This window comes from Scyliorhinus torazame, chromosome 11 (genome assembly GCF_047496885.1).
Source record: "Scyliorhinus torazame isolate Kashiwa2021f chromosome 11, sScyTor2.1, whole genome shotgun sequence".
Classification (NCBI taxonomy): domain Eukaryota; kingdom Metazoa; phylum Chordata; class Chondrichthyes; order Carcharhiniformes; family Scyliorhinidae; genus Scyliorhinus; species Scyliorhinus torazame.
In genome coordinates, this window is record NC_092717.1 from 124,247,458 (window position 1) to 124,263,437 (window position 15,980).

General features: G+C 47.9%; 1 protein-coding gene across 6 annotated transcripts in view; it reads right to left on the reverse strand.

Moving 5' to 3' along the window:
- Nucleotides 1-15,980, reverse strand: part of fam110b (family with sequence similarity 110 member B) — a 200,279-nt gene that overhangs the window by 111,497 nt on the left and 72,802 nt on the right. For 5 of the 6 annotated variants that reach the window (XM_072467731.1, XM_072467732.1, XM_072467733.1 and 2 more), the window contains one exon: nucleotides 7,149-7,235. The exons of the other annotated variant lie outside the window; for it this stretch is intronic. The gene's annotated coding sequence lies outside the window, so the exon portion shown is untranslated. The remainder of the gene's footprint in view (nucleotides 1-7,148; nucleotides 7,236-15,980) is intronic. 6 annotated transcript variants of the gene reach the window in all.

Here is a 15,980-nt window from a genome sequence, read left to right on the forward strand (position 1 = left end):
TTTTAAAAATCCACTTTGCACATCTGCACATTAGGATTTCGCAAGATAATGGGCGCGATTTAACAGGACAAAAGCAGAGTCCTGCCTGAGGTGTTTCTCCGTGTTGGCAGTGCCAAGAAAGACACTGCTATTTAATGGCACTTTGCTGTTTCATTTGGCCTCGGCAAGGACCCCCCCCCCCCGCCCTCTCCAATGACCAGGTGTCAGTGTCCAATGTGCCAAATTGGCAGTGCCTACGTGCCGGGTGCTAGCAGGTGTGCCAGGGTAGTACCCTGCCCAGAGCCCAATCACACGGGGGTCTGCAAAGGACAGGGCGACACCCCCAGGTATCGATACGCCTGGTCCACGTTTGCGTGGGCCAGTATTAAATGGTACCCTGGCGTGGTCTCCCAGGCATGGCTGTTAAGTTTTTGGGTCCCGGGAGAATACAGCGCAGACATATTTAAATGAGCCATCTGGATCTTGCCCAGCGATGGAGAGATCCAGATCGCAGTGACTCTTGCTTGGTTGAAACACACGAGACGTTTAGTTGAAACACACGTGACGGTTAGAACATTGCGACTCTCGCAAATGGCCTTTCACGAGATTAAATGGCCTCGCTGCGTCACCAGGTTTGGCATGACAAGGCTATTAAATCACGCCCAAAGTTAAGTGTTTGGGCTGTCATAAATATTGAATGTAGAGGGTATCCAACATATTTCCTGAGAGACCAGAAGCAAAACTTCAAAGATGATAAAACATCTGTTATTCACCACTAAACGAGGAATCACATTGTATTCTTTGTAATGTTTGAATTAAATTGACATCCATTGCAGTTTCATCACTGATGGGAGAGGTACAATTATTATGTTTGTTTAATCAGTTTCCATTACAAATATGGAGAAAAGACTTTCCAGTGTAAACACTGACAGAATGAGTTTAAAATAGGGATTGGGTTACTATACCTGAAGCGTCCAATTTGCATCTACAATGCCAAGGAAGAGTGGGACTGAAAATCTTGCTGCACACGTCCAATTTTCCAATGTCCACTCTAGCCAATGGTATGGGGAAAATTGAGCCTTAAACATTGAACACTGCATCCGTCAGCCACTTTTACATATTAGCTAAGGAACTCTGTCTTTTGAACCTGTGGGGTGCGATCCTCCGGCCATGCTTCACAGGAAGAGCATCTCGTCATGGCATAGTGTTGCCAGTGAAAACCGGGAGATTCTGCTCCCCGGATCTACCTGGCTCGTAACGCCTCACGAGATTCAATGCAATCCCTTCCACAATGGGCGGGATCACTTTTGAGCAAATCTACATATTAGATCAAGGCAATACGCCTCACTCTAATGTGCAGGGATTCAATCCCTTCACCTAGGGGACCTGGGGCGAGCGCCATTTGATATAGGTCCCCACAAATGGGGACCAGAAGGAACTGCACTCGTAGGGGTCTCCAAGAAGATCGGAGGTCCCCAGCTGCATGTCCTTTGGGCAGGATGGTGCCCTGCCACCACTGGTGCCACCTGGGTACCTTGGCACTGCCACTGCCACCTGGGTGCCAGCCTGGGGAGGAGGGGTGGGGGGGGAGGAGAGGGGGGGTTGCGGAGGAGAGGGGGGCGGAAGCAGAGGAGAGGAGGGGGTGGAGTGGGGTGGGTAGAGGTCGGATATCAGGACGCCATTTAAAAATGGTGTCCCAATCTCGCGCCACAACGGGCAGTTCCAGCAAGCGGAGATCCTCATTATAAAAAACAGGGTTCTGTGCAGCCTCACCTGAGCCGCATGTTCTCCATTTAGGCCCCCTATTTAAAGCAAGTCACACTGAATCATAGAATTTACAGTGCAGAAGAAGGCCATTCAGCCCATCGAGTCTGCACAGGCCCTTGGAAAGAGCATCCTACTTAAGCCCACACCTCCACCCTATCCCTGAAACCCGTCACCACACCTAACCCTTTGGACACTAAGGGACAATTTAGCATAGCCAATCCACCTAACCTGCACATCTTTAGACTGTGGGAGGAATTCGGAGCACCCGGAGGAAACCCACGCAGACATGGGGAGAAAGGGCAAACTCCACACAAGACAGTCACCCGAGGCCAGAGCTGGGACCCTGGAGCTGTGAGGCACTGTGCCGCCCTGAATAGCCATGTGTTTCTCGGCACTGAGTGGCTAATGCGCTCGCTCAGGGACTTTGTTCCCCTTTGGGAAGATTGCACCCATGGCCTTGTTAGGAGACAGAAATAGGAGGATAGTGATGCCCAAGGCACTTGCATATTATGAATCCCGTCCTGAGACACAGAAGCATCACGCGGATCAGTTTCTCATATTTTCTGCTACTGAAACCCCTTCAGCATGACTATAAAATGATATGGGAACAGATTACTGGGTAGCTGCAAGATTGCTGAAGGCCTTCATTAGCTGACCCCAGCTTCGTGATGTCAAGAGGACAGACTGGATTAGCTTAGAGCTTCAGGTTTCCAAACCCAGCCACAGCATTCATTCAGAAAATAAAGTAAAAAGCACCTTTCACATCTTCAAGCTGAAAATAATATGGTTTAAAAAAGATGCGGTCACATAATTCACCAAGCCACCAAAATCACAGTATTGCCTTAATCTCTTCCAGCCCTGCAACTCTCCACATACCTCAGATTCTGGCCTTGGACTTCTACTCCCTTCACCAGTGATGCCTTTCAGTCATCAAGACCTTAAGGAAATTCTCTCCTATGTCTCTCTGCTCCCTTATGATATTTCTCAAATACATTCACTATGACCAAGCTGTTGGTCACCTGTACTAATGTTTCCTTCTTTCGCTCAGCATCAGTTTGGCTGATTACACCTCTGTAGAGCACCTCGGGTTGTTTGACTGCATTAAAGATACAAAGCAACCGCACTGGATGGAGCTGGAGTTAGGAGAGGAGAGGGACCAGCGCCCGCTGTGGCATCTAGATGTGGGATTATTGGCGGATGAGGAGGTGTGCGGCGGGTGCGGGGGTGCATTGAAAGATATTTGGAGGCCAATGACAACGGGGAGGTGCAGGTGGGGGTAGTCTGGGAGGCGCTGAAGGCGGTTGTCAGGGGAGAGTTAATCTCCATCAGGGCCCACAGGGAGAAGAGAGAGAGCAGGGTGAGGGAGAGGTTGGTGGGGGAGATTTTAAGGGTGGACAGGAGGTATGCAGAGGCCCTCGAGGAGGGGCTACTCAGGGAGCGACGGAACCTCCAGACGGAGTTCGACCTGTTGACCACAGGGAAAGCAGAGGCCCAGTGGAGGAAAGCGCAGGGGGCGACGTACGAGTATGGGGAGAAGGCGAGTCGGATGCTGGCACACCAGCTTCGTAAGAGGGAGGCAGTGAGGGAGATAGGTGGAGTTAAGGATAGCGGGGGGAATACGGTGCGGAGTGCGGTGAGAATAAACGAGGTATTTAGGGACTTCTATGGGGATCTGTATAGATCTGAGCCCCCAGCGGGGGAAGAGGGGATGCGACGATTTTTTGAGCAGCTGAGGTTCCCGAGGGTGGAGAAGCAGGAGGTGGCTGGTTTAGGGGTGCCAATTGGGCTGGAGGAGCTGGTTAAAGGATTGGGGAGCATGCAGGCGGGGAAGGCCCCGGGGCCAGATGGGTTCCCGGTCGAGTTTTACAGGAAATACGTGGACCTGCTAGGCCCGTTGCTAGTGAGGACTTTCAATAAGGCGAGGGAGGGGGGGACCTTGACCCCGACAATGTCCGTGGCGCTGATCTCTCTGATCCTGAAGCGGGACAAGGACCCACTGCAATGTGGGTCGTATAGACCGATCTCGCTCCTCAATGTGGACGCTAAGTTGCTGGCAAAAGTGCTGGCTACGAGAATTGAGGACTGTGCTCCGGGGTCATGAGGACCAGACGGGATTTGTAAAGGGCAGGCAGCTAAACACTAATGTGCAGAGGCTCCTTAATGTGATTATGATGCCCTCGGTGGAGGGAGAAGCGGAGGTAGTGGCAGCTATGGACGCGGAGAAGGCCTTCAACCGGGTGGAGTGGGAGTATCTTTGGGAAGTGCTGCGGAGGTTTGGGGAGGGGTTCATCAGCTGGGTCAGATTGCTATATAGAGCCCCGGTGGCGAGTGTGGCTATGAATCGGCGGAGGTCGGAGTACTTTCGGCTGTACCGAGGGACGAGGCAGGGGTGCCCCCTGTCCCCATTGGCAATTGAGCCTCTGGCCATGGCACTAAGGAAATGGAGGGGACTGGTCCGAGGGGGAGAGGGACATCGGGTGTCGCTGTATGCGGACGACCTGTTGCTGTATGTGGCAGATCCAGTGGAGGGGATGGCGGAGGTCATGCGGATCCAAAGGGAGTTTGGGGACTTCTCGGGGTATAAGCTCAATGTAGGGAAAAGCAAGCTCTTTGTGGTGCATCCAGGGGACCAGGGAAAGGGGATAGACGACCTGCCGTTGAAGAGGGCGGAAAGGAGCTTTCGGTACTTAGGGATCCAGGTGGCTGGGAGTTGGGGGGCCCTGCACAAACTAAATTTGACGCGGTTGGTGGAGTAGATGGAGGAGGATTTCAAAAGATAGGATGTGCTGCCACTCCCGCTAGCGGGCAGGGTGCAGTCGGTTAAAATGTCAGTCCTCCCGAGGTTTCTCTTTGAGTTCCAGTGCCTTCCCATTATGATTCCCAAGGCCTTTTTCAAACGGGTAGGTAGGAGTATCATGGGTTTCGTGTGGGCAAATAAGACCCCGAGGGTAAAGAGGGTGTTTCTGGAGCGTAGTAGGGACAGGGGAGGGCTGGCTCTGCTGAATTTGTGCGACTATTATTGGGCTGCCAATGTGGCGATGATCCGTAAGTGGGTAATGGAGGGAGAGGGGTGGCGTGGAAGAGGTTGGAGATGGCGTCCTGTGTGGCCACGAGCCTGAGGGCGCTGGCGACGGCACCGCTGCCGCTCCCGCCGACAAGGTACACCACGAGTCCGGTGGTGGCGGTGATGTTGAAGATCTGGGGGCAGTGGAGACGACACAGGGGCTCGGTTTGGTCCCCGATTCGGGAGAACCATCGGTTCGTCCCGGGAAGGATGGATGGGGATTTCGGAGCTGGCACCGGGCAGGGATTAGAAGAATGGGGGACCTGTTTATAGATGGGACGTTTGCGAGCCTGAGGGCGCTGGAGGAGAAGTTTGGGTTACCCCCGGGAAATGCTTTCAGATATATGCAAGTGAGGGCATTTGTGAGGCGGCAGGTGAGGGAATTCCCACTGCTCCCGGCACTGGGGACTCAGGACAGGGTGATTTTGGGTGTATGGCTTGGAGAAGGCAGGGTTTTGGCGATCTACTAGGAGCTGAAAGAAGAGGAGGAGGCCTCGGTAGAGGAGTTAAAGGGCAAGTGGGAGGAGGAGCTTGGGGAGGAGATAGATGAGGGTCTGAGGGCTGATGCCCTGAGTAGGCTTAATTCTTCCTCCTCTTGCGCCCGGCTCAGCCTAATACAATTCAAGGTTATTCACAGAGCGCATATGACAGGGGCGAGGTTGAGTAGGTTCTTTGGGGTGGAGGATAGATGTGGGAGGTGCTCGGGAAGCCCGGCGAATCACGTCCACATGTTCTGGTCGTGCCTGGCACTGGATGGGTTTTGGAGGGGTTTCGCGAGGACTATGTCCAAGGTGGTGAAAGTCCAGGTCAAGCCAAGTTGGGGGTTGGCACTATTTGGGGTAACGGACGAGCCGGGAGTGCAGGAGGCGAAAGAGGCCGGTATCCTGGCCTTTGCGTCCCTGGTAGCCCGGCGGAGGATCTTGCTATTATGGAAGGACGCGAAGCCCCCCAGTGTGGAAGCCTGGATAAATGACATTGCAGGGTTCATTAAACTGGAGAGGATAAAGTTTGCCTTACGAGGGTCTGTGCAGGGGTTCTTCAGGCGGTGGCAACCGTTCCTAGACTATCTCGCGGAGCGTTAGGAGGAGGTCAGCAGCAGCAGCAACCCAAGGGTGGGGGGGGGGGGGGGGGTGGTCTCTTTCGGGGGGGGAATTCGGGTGGGTGGGGGGGGCTTCCCTACGAGTACCTTTGAATGCCATATGGGGGGGATACTGTATATGGGGAAACCCAGTGTAAAAGTTTTGTATAATTTTTGACTGTTGTGTTTGTGTTTCTTTTTGTAATTGGGGGGGGGGGGGGTTCGTTAAAAATTTTGTTGGAAAATTTGAATCAATATATATATATTTTATAAAAAGATACAAAGCAATAAAAGTTGTTGTTCTATGCCACTGAATTGATAAGGCTCTTAGAAAAGCTGGATGCAAACAATCTCGGTGTCCCAAAAGGACAGCTTATGCCGTGCTTTTTTTTATAAGGGACTGTAGCTGCTGCTGTAATGTGTGAAAGATGCAGAATTCTACAAACACTACCAAAATAAATGAAAAAATAATTTGTTCTGGTAATGCTGCTGTACAATAAATGCTGGCCAGGCTGCAGGAGAACTTCTTCCTATATGATCTGCTATGGCCAGCTGTGAAGGCATCTCATCCTGTAGAAAAAGCAGCCACTTTAATTAAATTGACATAGTTACTCCAGATGCACCTATGTGCAATACAGCTAATTAAAGGTTAACTAGTCAATGTTTCTTCGGTATCCTTGTAGTAATTATTTAATTCGAATACAAAACAAAGAAAATTCAAAGTAAGTTTACTGAAATTCTTCATAAAGTTTTTTCACTCCAGTGCATACTTCAGTTGTATTTATTTTCTCACATGCTACTAGCTTAGTAATAAATAGGCTTGTTGTATTTTACCTACAAGGGCTGAAATTACAAGGTCCTGGTGCGGGCTTCCAGCCTTGCTGGCAACACGCGGAGTCAAGGAATGAAGTCTGTAATGCTGGGAGTCTGGGACTAGAGAGGCTCTAAGTTGTGGTGAACCCTGCTGTTTTAACAATACTTTTGAGCATTTCAAAGCATGCTGAATGGTAATTACTGACGGCACAAAAAGGGAAACACGATAAACAGTTAAACAGCAATTTGAGAACCATTCATTGATGTTACTTCCCAACTGGTGTCAGGTTTGCATAGAAGGCAGGCAGATTGGGAAGGAAAATTCTTACAATACCAGGCTAAGACAGGTGTGCCTGTAAGTCTTTACTAATTCAGCTGGCAGACAACACAAATAGTTTTAGGCCTAAAATAATAGTTAAAACATGTTGTCCAATGATACAAACTCACCATAAAGCACAGAAACAGGCAGGTGGTTGGTAGGAGCACTTTGCTTTTTCTATCCACTGCAATTGATGAGATCCTTAGAAAAGAGATCTAAACAAAACAAAACACAAACAAGAGCCATAAAAATATTGTTGTCCCTTATTTGCATAATAATTACAATTATATGAGCTTTTTACACTGTAAAACATTCCAAAGAACATCACAAGAACATAACCAAAGCTTCCAGCTGAGCCACAGAAGACAGACAGTAGCTGAATGTCAGAAGTGAGGGGAGAGTGACTGCCCTTGACATTAAGGCAGCATTTGACCGAGTATGGCATCACGGAGCCCGAGCTAAACTGGAGTCAATGGGAATCAGGGGGGAAACTCTCCGCTGGTTGGAGCCAGACTTGTGACAAAGGAAGATGGTTGTTGTGGTTGGAAATCAATCATCTTAGCTGCAGGACATTACTGCAGGAGTTCCTCAGGGTAGTGCCCTAGGTCCAACCATCTTCAGCTGCATCGTCAATGACCTCACTTCCATCAGAAGGTCAGAAGTGGGGATGTTTGCGGATGACTACACAATGTTCAACACCATTCGCGGACTTCATTATCTGAGAATACATGTCCAAATACAACCATGCATGTACAATATCCAGGCTTGGGCTGACAAGTCACAGGTTACATTTGCGCCACACTAGTGCCATGCAATGACCATCTCCTACAATTGAGGAACAAACAATTGCCCCTTGACTTTCACTGGCATTATCATCGCTGAATCCCCACAATCAACATCCTGGGGGTTACCATTGATCAGAAACTGAACTGGACTAGCCAAATTTATACTGTGGCTACCAGAGTAGGTCAAAGGCTAGGAATCCTACGGCGAGTAACTGACCTCCTGACACCCCAAAGCCTGTCCACCATCTACAAGGCACAAGTCAAGTGTGTCATGAAATATTCTCCACTTGCCTGGATGAGCGCAGCTCCAACAACACTCAAGAAGCCTCAACACCATCCAGGACAAAGCAGCCCGCTTGATTGATCCCCCTTCCACAAACATTCAAACCCTCCACCACTGAGGGGCAGTGACAGCCGTGTGTACCATCAACAAGATGCACTGCAGTAACTCACTAAGGTTCCTTAGCCACTCTCCAAACCCACAACCACTACCATCTAGAAGGACAAGTGCAGCGGATACTTGGGAATCCCACCACCTGAAGGTTCCCCTCCAAGTCACTCACCACCTTGACTTGAAAATATATCGCTGTTCCTTCACGGTCGTTGGGTCAAAACCCAGGAACCCGCTCCATAACAGCACAGTGGGTGTACTTACACTTCAAGGACTGCAGCGGTTCAAGAAGGCAACTTAACCACCACTTTCTGAAGGGCAACTAGAAATGGGCAATAAGTACAGGCCTAATCAGCGACGTCCACATCTCATAAATGAATAAAACAAAGGACAGATGAAGGTAGCACTCGGGGTTAGAGAGGTAAATTCCAGAGTTTAGGAGCTTCACAGCTGCCAATAGTAAGGTAGTTAAAATTGAAGATATACAACTGATCACAACTGGAGGGATCTCAAGATGGTTGAAGGAGGTTTGGGTGGGTCACGCCGGGGTGGGGATAAGATTTGGGGGTCATGAGCTCAGAGGCAGCAATGGTGGACGTGGAGCTCAGACTGGGTTTTGACAGCTGTAATACACCTTTAAAAGTTGGTGTTATTTTTCTGCCCATGGACGTCTTAATTGTCTGTTCTTGGAGGCCGATTACTGATACAATTTTCACCTGTAAAAGGCAGGTTTTCGCTTCTTTCAGTGGTTTTAAAAACCCTCTCACAAAGATATTAAAATGGGGTCACATTGGAAAAGGGTTTGGGAAGCACGGTCAAAGACAGCAGCATCAGTTTTAACATTAATTACAGGAAACATTTGCTCATCTAATACTGGAGTCAGACAAGCAATCAATGTCAAAATGACATTGAAGCCCTGAAGCTCCAAATTTGAAATCCCACCCCTGAACCTGGCATGCACTATTTCTGGGGGCAGAGTTAGAGAGGAACAAGGGTAGGAGGCATTTCACACATTCGCAGCTCAGGTAGACAGCAGCACATTTTGCAGCTACCTGCAAACAGAAGGAAGTTTAATCAAACTTTCAGAAATACAACTCACTGGCTTTGACTTTTGAGAAAAAGTTCTGAAACTAGCAGGGTTCTTTGTAGAGTTCATTTTGAAGAGGTCAGATATCCCCTTTGGGCGCATAAGACTATAGATGAATGTGTGTAGAAAGTGGACTGGTTCTCGGAAATCAGCAAGCCCTCATATTATTTAGGGGCGGCATGGTGGCACAGTGGTTAGCACTGTTGCCTCACAGCGCCAGGGATTCGGCTTTGATTCCGACCTTGGGTAATCAAAGTCCTGATTGTTATGTTATTAATTCGAAGTTGTTTTCGTTAACACAAACCAGCGTCAATATCAGGCACTCCTAAGGTAGTTATAACAGTTAAATGTAGAGTTAAACTGAGAAACAGTGGAGGAGGTTGAGAGCTTCATGACTACACCACCAATATGACAATTTTCTATTCCTACACAATGACTTTGATGTCTGAGTACGGTTGTAATCGTGTTGATTTACAAGCACTTCTGTGCTGTGGGCCTCAGCCCAATGAGAGCCAGTTTACGACTCTGAAAATCTATTTCATGCAAGCCCTTACCAGCAGATGGATTAGACTTTCATGCCATCAATTTGGGTTTCTATTTGAACATGGGTCCCAAGTTATTGTCCAAATAACTACGTCACCAAGTCCCATTTTGTGATGCGGGGCGGGATTTACCGGCTGTTCATGCCAGCGGGATATTCTGGTCCTATGTCGGCACAAGGGTTTCTTAGCGACAAGGGGTGCCGTCACCGGGAAATCCCATTGACAACAGCATGGTCGGTAAATCCCGCTGGTAGGACACCTCTGCCACTGAAACAAATGCAGTGGGTTGGTCGGTAAATCCCACCCAAGTGTCTGTAAATAAATGAATGGCATGTCAAGTCCCGTCACAAGTTGTATCAAATACAAAAATCACCAAATATCGCCATGAGGCATACAGATAATTGACATACATCTCTTCCCTCATTAAAGACAAATAAACACTTCCATAGAGATGATTTCCTCGAAAGCACATGAGAAAGGCTGCACACTACCTTTAATCACAATTATTAAAAAGTAAAACTATCACAAACTAAAATTCCCAAAAATAGACACACTGTCCAAATGCATTTCTTTTAAAAAGTAAATACATGATGTGGCATGCGAAATTGACATAATTCTAGTTTGATAAACAGCCCTTAAGTGATTATAAAAGTATTAACTGTCTTTAATATGGGGCTATGAATACAAATGTTTGTTTTTATAATGGATTACATACTTGAATGTGACCAAATGTATTCACCAGACTTATGCCAATGCGGGAGGTTATTTTTAAAATAAAATGAAGTCTGAAATAGATAATTAGAATTCATCCTGGCCCTGAGGTCTCCCCAGGGTAAATATTGAGTGAACTGGCATGGATGGTGTGATGGCAAAGGGTGGTAAGAGGTGGCAAGGGCTGGGACTAAGTTGGCATACAGGCTATAAAAAGGCCCATGGGTATGAGTAGGGGGCGGGTAAAGGGAAAGAGGAGGCAAAGATGAGACAGTAGAGTTCTTTTTTTGGTTTCACCGATTTAAAAAAAACACTGCTACAAAGTCCCTGAGCAGTGAGGCAGGAATTGTAACCGGCAATCCTCAGACTTAGCAATTCCTGTGACTGCCTCCGAAGTCTTTCCAGAGGTGGCAGGCAGGTCAGACTGTAGTTTCTCTCTCGCAGTCCCCTGACCCAGAACAAAAATCAGACCTTGCAGTTGTGCTCCCAATTCAGGAACGAAAATTCAATATCATGTTACTGCATGTCATAGATTTGTAAAGAGCATAGAACAGAAGCCAGAAAGACCCAAGGGAATGTGCATTGGACAAGACCAATTGCTTATGTCAGTATTGCCATAGTCCACCAGACCTTTCAAGGAGATTGAAGGAAAAAGTCTTTGGGGATTCTGTGCCATTAGGGCTGTCATGACCAGAGTGAGAGGGGGTTCATCGATTTGTGCTTTGTTGGTCATAACCATGTAAAAGGATTTCAGAGAGAATATAGTTGCTGGTGAATGTGGCTGCAGGACAGAAATTATTGGAAGTGCAATCTCCTACAAACTTAAGACATTGGTGGAAAGACTGTCATTACATATCGTCCCACATTTGAATTTTTTGCAGTAAGTAAAGTGAGTGCTTGTAACTTCATGAGGCCTATCTTTGTTGTATTGACTATTCAAAATGAAATTTACTTATTTACTTGAAATGTCCTTTACTTGAAATGTCCTTTACTTGAAATGTCCTTTGCTTGTTAATTAACATTTGAATGATGTTGGTTTGTTACAGTAAAAGCTTCTAAAACGTGAAATATTGTCCAATGATTTTATTTTCACGGAGTTCGAGGAAATTTCTCTTTTAAATGTTATCAGTCTCTATGGAGATTGTAACAATATCCATGCACAACCTGTTCAGTCAGCAAGATCAGTTGTTTCTTTTTTTAAAAAGGCCCATGGATTAACTCAGCTTCTTTAGCATTCAGCTTTCCTTTGAAGTAAATCTAACTTAAAGAATGATTTTTTTCCCCAATAAAAAGCTGACATTGCACAAATTCCAATAGACTTATGTCATGATATTCAAACACACACATCATGATGGACACACCAACAGACAAATCAGAGCACACAACACCACAACCAATCACACACAAGGACACCAACCACATAAAAGCACGAGCACGACACCTAGTGGACAGTAGGTCTGGGGACAAAGACACGGACAAGACCTGTTACAAGATCACAAACAGGGAATCCCCACGTGCAGAGTATCAAGACAAAACTGTACATAGAAAGTTTAAATAAAATAGCGTTGTACCATATACAACCGTGTTGGCTCATCTGTGTGTCAGAACGCCCAACACCACAACTTATTTCTCCTTTTAAAATTTAAGTTGTTATACAAATCGACTAATCTATCCTTGTGGGTTCCAGATAATCTGTATCAACCCCTCTTAGAAACTTTCTTGATCACACTGCAATACCGTCTTGTCTGGACTGGTGTAATCACGGTTTGCTTACAACCATGTGGGGTTGAACTAGGATCCTCTCAGACAATTCATTAGGCAAAATGTTAAGCTATCCATCTATTCTCATGCACTTTCCACATTCTTTTCCATTTTCTTTGTCTTTGGAACATTTATCCAATTTTCTTTTGAAATGGATTATTCTACAATGACCACTTCCTGATCAGAAAAGAGCAGCACGTAAGAGGCTTGGAATTTTGCAGTCAGTAACTTATCTCAAACTTTGTCTACCATATTCACAAGACACAAGTCAAGAATTTAATGGAATACTCTCCAATTACCTGAATGAATTCAGCTCCAACAATACTCAAGAATCACAACACCATTCAGGATAAAGCAGCCCACTTTGATCAGCACCCACCCACTTACCTTAAACATTCACACCTCCCAATACAGTTGCAGCAAAGTGTACCACAAACAAGGTACTCTGCATGGTCCTTTGACAGCAACTTCCAAACCCAAACCTCTACCACCTAGAAGGACAAGGGCAACGGACACATGGGTACACCATTACAAATTAAGAAAAATCCGAACAACTGTCTGTGTAAAAGTATTTCACAACTTTCCCTTCAGGATTTTCATTGTAACGTTATTGCAGTGATAACGTAAGCCTACTTATGACACTAATAAAGATTATAATCTTAAAACTATCACTCAACCAACCCCTATTTATCTTTTCAAAACTCATAATGAACTTTAACACCTGCTCTAATGAAGAGTCCCAGTTTCTTTAGCCACTTAACTAAAGCATCTCATCTTTGGGACCATTTTGGTACACCTTTTCTGAACTCTCGTCATTGCCTGAATAGTGTTCCTAACAGTTGATTGTACAAACTGAATAGAGGTTTTAATTGCAGTCTAATGAACAAAGGAACAGGGGCAGATCATTTAATCCTTGAACCTGTTACACCACTCAGATCATAGCTGATCTGCGATCCTACGCTACATGCTCTTTCTCTCTCTAACACCACACTTCCCCCCCCACCCCCCCACCCACCCCCCCCACCCATTGCCCTTTAATATGCTGATTAACAGAAATCCAACGATCTTGGATTTATTCACAACTGATCACGCTCCATTTGCCAATTGTGGAAGAGATTATTTCCAATTTCATTCCTGAAGGTCAATTTAGACTATTTGCCCTAGTCGCAGATTCTGCAACTGGGAGAAATAGTTTATCTCTAGCTATGCCATCAGTTCCTTGGAGGATCTTGAAAACACCCATCAACAGAGTGGATGGGCTGGCACTCTTTCCCAGATGGAGGGGTCGGTCACCAGGGGTGTGTAGTTTTAAGGTCCATGCGGCAAAGTTTAGAGGAAATGTGCAAGGCAGGTTGTTTTTTCTTTTTTACACAGAGGGTGGTTAGTGTCTGGAATGCATTGCCAGGGGAGGTTGTGGAAGCAGATACATTAATGGCGTTCAAAAGACATCTCGACAAATACATCGATAGGATGGGCATAGAGAGATACGGCACTAGGAAGTGCTGAGGGATTTGGCACTATGAAGTGCTGAGGGTGGTATCATGACCACCCTCATGATAGTGGTGGGCCGAAGGGCTTGTTCCTGTGCTATATTGTTCTTTGTATCACTCCTCAATCTTCTACGTGGCAGGAGATACAACCTCAGTTTGTGTAATCTCTCCTCATAATTCAACTCTTGGAATCCGAATATCATTCTGGTGAATCTACACCTCACTCCCTCCAAGACTGGTTATATACCGTTCCCAAGGTATTATGTTGTGAACTGTCCAAATTATCCCAGATGGTGTTCTTACCAAGGTTTTGTAAAGCTGCAGCAGGACTTCTAACCCTTGATTATAAAGTTCCGCATTCCATTAGCCTTTTTGATTATTTTACATTCCTGTTCATTACAATTTAATGTTCTACGTACCAGAATCCCGACATTTTTTCTGGACCTCCATGGTTTCTAGCTTTTCTCCATTTAGAAAATACTGGGGGCGCGATTCTCTGATCGCGGGATAGAGTGTCCACGCCGTCGTGAATGCCGTTGCGTTTCAAGACGGCGCGAAACGGGCACTAGCAATTCTGGCCCCCACAGGGGGCCAGAACGGCGCCGGAGCGGTTCACGTCGCTCCAGCCTCACTGGAGGCTGCCAGGTGTGGACGGCGCCGGCGGCACTCTCCTTTTTCTGCGCACCCGCTTGGCCCATCTGGCCGGAGAATCGGCGGCCCGGCCTCATACAGCGGCACACGACCGGCGCCGCGCCAAAGGCGCCGGCGCAAATGGCACCGTTTCTCCGCACCTCGGAGAATCGCAGGCCGGCGTCGGGGTGGAGTGGCGCATTTGCGGCGATTCTCCAGCCCAGCGCGGGGCTGGAGAATCGTGCCCTGGATTCTGTCCCTTTTCGGTCCAAAGTGGAAGATTTCACATTTGCTTCTAGTGAAAACCATTTACAGCGGTTTTGGCCATTTCATCTGCTCATATCCTTGTTTAGTATTACTTCCAAGTATTTGTATTTTATTTATAAATTCAGGCATCCCATTGCACCTTTCTGTAATTTTACCAAGTTGCCCGCCCTCCTACTTCTAAAGATCTTTTCTGCTTCTACATATGGGGCGGGATTCTCCACTCCCGCGCCAAAGTGGCCGCGCCGTCGTGAACGCCGTTGAGATTCACGACGGAGCGAAACGGCCCCGATCCCGACCGATTCAAGCCCTGACAATGGGCCAGGATCGGGGCCGCGCCATCTACACGCGCCAGGCCTCATCGCCTGCATAAAGGCGGCGCCGCATAGATGACACGGCCGGCGCCGCATAACGTGGTTGCCGTCCTCTCTAAGTCCGCCCCGCAAGAAGATGGGGGACGGATCTTGCGGGGCAGCGGAAGGAAGGAGGTCCTCCTTCAGAGAGGACGGCCCGACGATCGGTGGGCACAGATCGCGGGCCACCCCACATTTGAGGTACCCCCCGGTGCAGGATCCCCCCTCGCCCCCCCCCCCGCAGGCCGCACCCCCAGCGTTCACGCACCGTTCACGACGGCAGCGACCAGGTGTGGACGGCGCCGGGGGGAACCCGCCGTTTTGGCCTGGCCGCTCGGCCCATCCGGGCCTGAGAATAGCGGGGGTGCCGGAGAATCGCCATTTTGGGTGTCTCCGGCGATTCTCCAGCCTGCGGCCCGCGGAACCCGACCGGGCCGTTCCCGCTGCTTGGGAGAATCACGGGAGGGCGACCCGGGAAATATTGGCGGCATAGGCGTTTCTCCCAACCGGCGCGGAAGTGGAGAATCTCGCCCACGGTCTTTTGAGCAAATTAGTAAACAAAATTGACAAATTAGGGACAAATGTAAAGGCAGCCCCTTAATGGGAAACTGCAACAATTTTATGATGTAGCAGAATAAACTGCTGTAATTTACTTCATTTCAAGAAATATTCATTGCAAATTGATCTATGGGATCATTAAAAATTGTCTTTGTGGCTTTTGGCATGTTCAAACTTTTCAAATGAAGAGAACTTTTTTAAATAGATTATGGGCGCTATTCTCCCCCCCCCACACCGGATGGGAGAATCGCCGGGGCGTCGCGCGAATCACGCCACACCGCCCCGACCGCGATTCTCCCACCCCCCGGAAACCAGCAGCGCGCGATCCGCTCTGAGAACTGGCGAGCGGCGATTCTCCGGCCGGATGGGCCGAGCGGCCGCTACGACT